The sequence below is a fragment of the Rhyacophila brunnea genome, unplaced genomic scaffold (genome assembly GCF_057557595.1).
Source record: "Rhyacophila brunnea isolate RB1 unplaced genomic scaffold, BYU_Rbru_1.0 scaffold_18, whole genome shotgun sequence".
In the NCBI taxonomy this organism is placed as follows: Eukaryota; Metazoa; Arthropoda; class Insecta; order Trichoptera; family Rhyacophilidae; genus Rhyacophila; species Rhyacophila brunnea.
Genome location: NW_028232837.1, coordinates 16,920,261 through 16,928,920, shown reverse-complemented (window position 1 = coordinate 16,928,920; position 8,660 = coordinate 16,920,261).

Sequence of the window (8,660 nt, the reverse complement as noted above, 5' to 3'; positions counted from 1 at the left end):
ATCCACAATCAATACCAAAGGGTCGAAATGTCAGTTAAAAATATACTTCATAGTACCTACGAAAGTAAGTATTTATTTACATTAGATTGAAATGTATTCTTTATTTAAAAATTTTGTATGTCTGAATCATTGATATACTACTAGATGAGGAGTTCCCATACAAGTGTCATTTTAAAAATGTACCACAAAAGTAGATATTAGTGTCTGCAACCCAAAGCTTGCAAGCTACCAAAAATTCATGTCTGAGCGGACAGAGAAAGTCGTCACGCGCTGACTATTAGTTAGAGTAAGATGCAAGCTAGATCGGGCTTACTCATAATTATTGCCAGGTCGATTTCGAGACAAATATTAAGTGAGCTTATATCGGGTTAAGTCCGCTGATATTAAAACAGTAAGTTTTAACACTGGCCAAGTCGCTGAAAATCGGGCGTCATTTTAAGAAGCATATGATTCATCCAGTAGTATATCAATGGTCTGAATTGAGTATAAATAATATCATATTATCATGTACTACAATTAATTTTTGGCAAAAACCCAACGAAGTTCTACGTCCCCTGGTCTACCAACGTTTCACTCGATTAGGTAATTAAATATTAGATGGCGGCGCATGATTATGGATATTTTTAAATGACACCAAATGTTTTTCAAATGTAAAAGCCACCGCTAGACACTTCCTGCTACCATGTGTTGAACAACACCAACGAACTTTTCCAGATTGGTTTTTCCTATGAATACAAAATGTGTAGTTGTCTATCATTAGGAGCTGTTTACCGCCGCGCTTTGCTGATATGTACTTCACTGAAAAATATTAGAATACTTACATTAATACCAATTTGTTTTACATTGAAAAAAAGAAAAAAAAAATTAAGATTTCGGCAATTACCAGCATAACACTGACGTATTTAAAATAAAACAAAATAGTGAAATGTTGTTCTTTTCCTCTTCTTTTGCGGAACTACCTACTAGATTGAGGTTTGGTCTTCTCAAAAAGCACCCTTCACCGACTCCTATTTGTCGCAAGTTCTATGCAGTTTCCATGCCTTGCACCGGAGATCCTCGACACCGTCAATCATCCTTATTCTATGTCCCCTTCTAGGGTGCTTCCGCTAAGGTATCCACGCATTCAGAATCTCAATGTAACTTAACTCATCAATCGCAGTATCTTCTAAAAGCCTCTTTTCCAATAATTCCTCGCAATATTTTTTTTAAAGACTGCTCTTCTCTTCTGGGTTCACAAGGTTTCATTTTCGTTACTTGTATTGTATTTTCGACCACAGCAGTTTCTTGCAAGTAGCACACGAGTATGTTTACCATAATTAGGCGGATTTTCAAATCTTCTGTCGCCTTGTTCTGTTTATTCAGCTTAGATCCCAAATCTCAAGTATGTAAATAGTTAATAATTTGGCATTTCTTCTGGTAATACACTGGAAAATTACATATTCACGTATTTAAAAAATATTTTGTGTAACATAACATTGCTGAGAACTGTCTCAAGGAGTATCGTAACGTCGCTCCGGCACCACCTCTAAAACAGCTCTAGCTTGTTGTACCTAAGTGCGAATTATTAGTTTTTGAAGATTTTTATTCCACTCCACTTCCATTCTGAAAACACTCTTGAGAAAATATAGCCAATATAAAAAAAAATCGAAAGAAGAATTAGAATACAAAAATCGATCGCCTACCGTAACTCAATTTGGAGAGCACTAATGAGCAGGTATTAATAAATGCCAATAGTTAGAGTCTGTCGCAATTAAGCATGGCAGTCGTAGCATGGCGGTAATACACAGGGCGCGATACTCAAGAGACGCAGGTTCGATTCCTGCCGGGTGTCTTACTTTTTTTGAAAGATATTTTTGGCTATATTTTCTCATGTGTTTTCAGAATTATGTATAAATATATAACCCGAAATTGATGAGACCAACGTGCATTGATATACTACTGGATGAATCATATGCTTTTTAAAATGACGCCCGATTTTCAGCGACTCGGCCTTTGTTAAAACTTACTGAGTAAGTCCGATCTAGCTTGCATATTACTCTAACTAATAGTCAGCGCATGACGACTTGCTCTGTCTGTTTTGCGTTGCAGGCACCCTTAGGTTCACTATTCCAAGAACGCAAATTTAGTTTTACAGCCAGGGCAATACGGGAATCCATGTTAACGGTCTTAACGCATTATACCTACAAGGAAATATTATAAGACGATATTCGTAATATCTTTTGTGGTACATTTTTTAAATGACACTTGTATGGGAACTGCTCATCTAGTAGTATATCAATGCCAACGTGTTTTAAAAGATCTGTATTTACGAACAATCCTAACTAGAGAACACGGTAACATGTTTCCGTTATTTTTTTGATCCAAAATAACAAGAATATCACTCTGGGAAATACCGTATACAAAGCGGTAATAATTGGTAACACAGTAATAAGCGAATAACTAATTTGGTACACATGTCATGTGAACCGCATCTCTTTGGTTCGCAGAGAACGGTCGACTTCGCGTGGACTCGGCGGAGCTTTGTGTACCTTTAGGTCTTCTTGACACGCGTTAAAAAAAGTTACGCTTAACAGTTCATATCCCGAGATATATTATTAACTGTCGGAATACGACATAGGTATATTTATAGTCAAGTGAGATGGTAAAATATCCCTGCTAGACGATTGATAAGTATAATCAGGTGTCACGTTACAATATAATTTATTATCAAACGTGGAAATATTGAAGTAGGTAGGTAGCAGTGGCGAATGGTGGAAGTAGGTTGTTAGGATCCGATATAAATAGTGCACGCTAAACTATGTCAGTCATACTTATTTAATTTTGTTGTACTAAGAATACAATTTGCAGATGGTGCTAGTTAGTTTTTTAAATTCAATTATATCATACCTAAACCAAAACAAAATAGTTTAGGTATGCTATGGGCGATACAACAAAAATAGTGCACACTTTTTCAGTGATACTAGTTTGTTTTCGTTAAATTAGAATACATATTGCAGATGGTGTTGGTTAGTTTTATAAAATTCACTAAGCCCTGCTACCCGAACCGTAATCAATAAAAATATTCTTCTATCTATAAAATATTTAAAATTATGTATGGTTTAATAGTATATTTTTGAATATTTTATAGATAAACGAATATTTTTTTGACTATTATCTAGTATGGCTGGGATTAGACAGGGTTTAATTGAATTTTTCAAACTAACAATCACTGTCTACACATTACAGTCATCGTTCAATGAAAACAAATATGTTTGACTGACTACGTTTAGTGTGCACTATTTATATCGAATCTAAACAGCCTACTTCCACCTTTCGCCAGTAGTAGGTAGTTGATTTGAATGAGATCAAAATAAAAAGCCAACCATGGGCAGTTAATGCATTTTTATTATAAAAAATAATTGGTAATTATTTATAATAAAATTCTATTATACATAATATCAATAGTTCATTTGAAGCAATAACAAAAATAATTACAAGATAAAAAGAACTTTTTATATACAACGTTTTTAAATTTTCTGTTGAATCATATACACTTGACTTAACTACGAGTAGCTTAAACGATCAAAAAAAATTGGAATTGATAGAAATAATACTGAAAATAAATGTCATTTTGACATTTCATATTGATTTTTATAGTAACTCACGTTTATATTATAATTTAGTTTTTAGGACCACCCCCTAGCAACCAATAATAGTGGATTGGATTACGGATTTCTTCCGAAATAACTTAAGAATAGAATTAACTGAAAATGAATTCAATTCTACTTAAAGATGGCTAAAAGTATTAAAAGAATGCATTGGCATCGTGTTCTTATATTATATTCTAAAAGTTTAAAATGTCTAGCTAGTCGGGAAGTTAGTTAAAAATCGATTGCAAGATTTGTACTGGATAAACAACCACCGGACAAATAAGAATACGACCTAATAAAAACGCTGTAAAATAAAACAACTACTTACTCTTTTTTCCGCGCTCGGTTAAGCCTTTTTGTGGTGCATATTGAATTCGTGGAAGTTCAGATTTTTTTATCTTGGCATAAAATCCTTCCGGGGTGATGCGGTACTTAGGCTGAGGATGGTTGTGAGTTTGTTTTAAGAATATGATACTTTCATTGAGGGTGTATGCCAAGCCGTTGCACTTTGTTGTACTATGTGTTGTGCAGCACCAGCGATATCTGCCATCGCGATATTTCGTCTGGACGCCAAACGTGTAACCATCAATCATCAAAAGGCGCCTGTTACCACCTCGCAGCGTGTTGATGTACTTAGCTAAAATTAAAATGATGTTTTAGAAAAAAAGATCCATGTTCTAAAAAATCTTAGTGGATCTGTTATGCCTATTCAAGACCGAGATACATCTGGCCGTTAAGGCAATACTTCAGTTGCGGCATGGTCTAAAAAATCGTGGCTAGGCGATGCGCGGATTGTGCAAATGAGGCGTGCCGAACGAAATATAATTTGTCATAAAAATCCAACATGCGTCCATTTAATGTTATGTTTATTGTTATATTACTAATAATAATAGTATGTTCATTGACTTGTTTTCTTTTTTAAGTACATACTTACGTAAAGTTTTTTAGTCATCTTTATACGATTTAAGAATATTTTCATCCGACGTCATGACAAAACAAATCGACGTACGGACACCTCGCTGTCTGTCTCCGATTGGAGACTAGTGAGAAATTTCGTCGCACCTACTGTTGAAAATTATTTGCCGTTTCACTGAAGTACGCTCTTAACAAATTATACGAATGTCTGCCAATATAATAAATAATAAAAATGTTCCATCGCAAATATCCATGCATAATCATTTGTTTGAAACTAACGCATGTCAACACCTTAACAAATAATATCGCTATCAAAATAAATGTAGATTGTACAGCCATCATACAAATTTACACGCGTTAAAACAACATTCCGATGAAACACTAAAACCATAACCAAAAACATAAACTTCCAAACAGTTCCTCACTGGCCATGGCAACTTCGCCGCCAGACTCCACGACTTTGGCTTAATAGTAGGCGGGCTGGGTTGCACCTACCTGCGGGCATGACCACCAAGACGTTGAACATGTCCTCGGGGGTTGCCCGCCTATACAACCCGAACGAACGGAGCTGTTTTCCAGGGTCCGTCCTCACACGGTCTAAATTGGCCACACGGATCTGATAGCAAACGGGGCCAACTTTGCGGCTTCGAGAAATTTGCAGCGTCGTATGGGGAGCGGGACAGTCCCGACTCCTCTGCAGACTCTTTTATTTCAACTAGTGACGCTCAATATGCTCTCAACGTCAGCGGACGGAAGAGCCAGTACAAAAAATATTTTTTTTCTTTCTTAACTTCCTTCTTTAAGTACGACGGCCATGGGTGCAGCATCGGCCCGTGCGGCTCCGTCTCAAGACGGAATGAGCACTTAAAATCACTTCTTTCAGATACGTTCATTGCATCATGGCGGGCGGCCGTGGATAACCACGACTGAACATACATGACGGGTGGTGGTGGGAACCTAGATAGTACTTATACACTATTCATTTTGTTCAGAAATTAGACCAGTCTTAGTCTATACCAAGGGTTAGAATACTTGATACTTGTGCATAGAGAAATATGAAAATTTTACGTAGGTACCTGCTATCGCGGGAACAATGAACTTTCAACACCATTTATGGCTTGGATAGTTTTTTGTCCTAGATGAGTGTTCGCAAATAGATACTGTAATTACATTATTATCTTTCGAGGCCTTGCATAATTTATCCACACACTGTAAGTATGCCATAGAGTCTGCAAGGTAAAATTAACGGATAGTATCATTAGATAGATAGGCAAGGAAATAAAAAAAAAACCAACAAATCATTGTTTATAAGTAGGAATTTTAATATGTAATGTGATATTATCTTGCAAAATAACATCGTAACAAAATATATATAAAGTGTGTCTCCTTACTAGGTCAGGAGCTATCCATCAAAAAGTTAAATATAATCATGGTTTTGAAAGAAAGTTATTTTTGTTAATTCTACTTTAATTGAGTCATTTACGTTGATAGCTGTTTCGGGCTATAAGCTCATCATCGTAACGGTCAATTCAATTAATTGATTAAACATAATCATCAACGGTAGTTGCTTTAAACTACTTCATTTTCGAGAAAATCAGAAAAATACAAAACCAATAATCGCAATAGTACTAGAAATAAATATAGACTGTTAGTGGGATTTGAAATCACATACTTCACTATCCGGTCGAGCGCTATGATCATATGAGTTACTGATCCATTTATGAGTAATGCGAATTAATCATACCAACTACGATAACCCAGGTTTTATACGTTACCAAGGGGTATTTTCAAGTGAGAAAAATAAAAATTCAATTTCATATGTAGTGTTTTAATTAGTCTTCCAAGATATTAAATTCTTACATAAACCCCATCAGGTGACACATGGTATTTTGGCCGCGGATGATGGTGATCTTGTTTAATTGATAATATATTATTGTTCAATGTGTAAGCTAAGCCGCGACAGTTTGTAGGAGTGTGGGTTGTGCAAGCCCAACGTACTCTACCATCAGGGCATATCTTCTGAACACCAAATGTATACCCGTCTACCATCAGTAAACGTTTGTCACCTCCTCGTCTTGTGTAGATGTACTTAGCTAAAAAAAGAAAACTGGTTATATAAGATTACACGATTTATTAACCTTTCTTTTATTGTTCTAATAAATACTGTATTGTCATGTGAGGTCACATAGCGTTACCGTACTAGTTTCAATATACGACAGTATTTTAAATAAAAATAATATACCTTCATTAAAATTACAAAACTGGTATTTGCAATTATTTTATCAATAATTAAATAAATATCTAAGATATGAAGTAGATAAAATGCTTAACTCAAATATTAAAAAAATGGAACCTATGCAAACCTGATATGGCATCACAGAACAGGAATCGTTATAAGCATTTCTGAAGAAAAAAATTAATAACCCAAAGATATTAATTAGAACACAACAATGTGATCGAAATGCTTTAAAATTTGTTAATCGTAGGTGGTTGGGCCGATTGTGATGGCGGCCGTCATCCTTATTCCCCGCCTGCTCAAATTCCCTTATTTATTATTGTCACAAGACCAGACGACGAGCAATTACGGGTCATGAGTAGACCGTGACTGAGATGTACAGTCAGTAACTTCAAGACAGCCGACTCGCGTAGACTTGTTAAAGTTAGCACTCTCTATCTGATACGATACGAACGAGGCAAAGTGACTTAAAACACATAACAAAACACGAGATGAAGAAAACTCTCTCTGGTCACTTAATGCATAAAAATTCTTCATTTTTGTGTTTCACTATTAAAATAATTTAATAGTAGAATATGAAAAATACGTGATAAATTTGATGGAATCATAGATTATATAGATTTTTTTCATCTCATGTACAAATAGTGTCATGTGGCATACGAGGTATTGTTTTCTCATTAGCGATATGTTAAGTTGAGTTAGCTCGAGACAACTGGTGCGTAAGCCTGTTACCGCTAAACCATAGTTTATTGATTGACTCGATTACACATACTGATTCAGAAGATTTTCGTGGGCCACGGCCAGGCCAGCTTGATATAGTGTGATCATCAAGATCATAAAGGGTCAGTGTCTGGCATCCTGTTAACGGTAGAGTATCGCGGTGAACTAGGTGCTGAGACCGAACCGCAATCCGGCGGTTATGATGATGATCGGGTGACGAGCTCAGAAGTCTGTGCTCGAGAGATGGATGTCGAATGATGAGTGTCGTGCGACTGGACTCGGGTGGAGTAGTGAGTCGAATGATGTACTCGAGATGACAAGTTGTGGATCGTCCTCGCTATTTATGCAGACGAAATCAATATATTATAAAAGACAATGTCGCAATTCAATAAACCATAATAGATACTGTTGATCTAGATTATGATTGAGGAAATGCTGACAATCGCTTCCCCCACTCTGGTTTTGTTTCGACAACAAAACATAAATATTAAAGTGTGTCACACTTGTAATAATTCTCAGTGGTATGATGTCCATGGTGTTTAATCGAAATTTTAAACCTTACAAATAGCTTACAATTTTTCATAGATAGCAACAGTTACATCATCGAATTGTTTTATAGGCATAAATTTGTATGTAGTGAAATGATAATTATATCTAACTAGTCTAATAACTAATTAGTCACCTGTACCGGCTCCTTTAATCTTCAGCCAATCATTATGACCATATTCAGAGATAAAATGTAATAATACCTTTAATACGAAATAAAAACAGATCGGTAGACAAATATAAATTTATTTCCATAAAATACAGACTACCTTACAGGTTACGATATAGTTATTCACAATAAAATTAAGAAGAATCATTATAGCTAATTCCTATAGGTCAATTTAAATAAGTATAAGCTAATTATTAAATAATATGCCATTTATTTAGTTACATAGTAACTTTCTAAAAAAATATTCGTTATATAATAAGCAAAATATACGTAGAACATTGTTCAAAAATACGCAAAGTCAAAACGGCGATTAATTATTAAATTGTGATAGGTGTAATTCTAAAGACGGTTCATACGTATCATATAAAAACAATAGTAATAGTTTCGATTAAGATAGTGTCTACACTACCTACGATAAATATATACCTAATGAGATAAATATTAA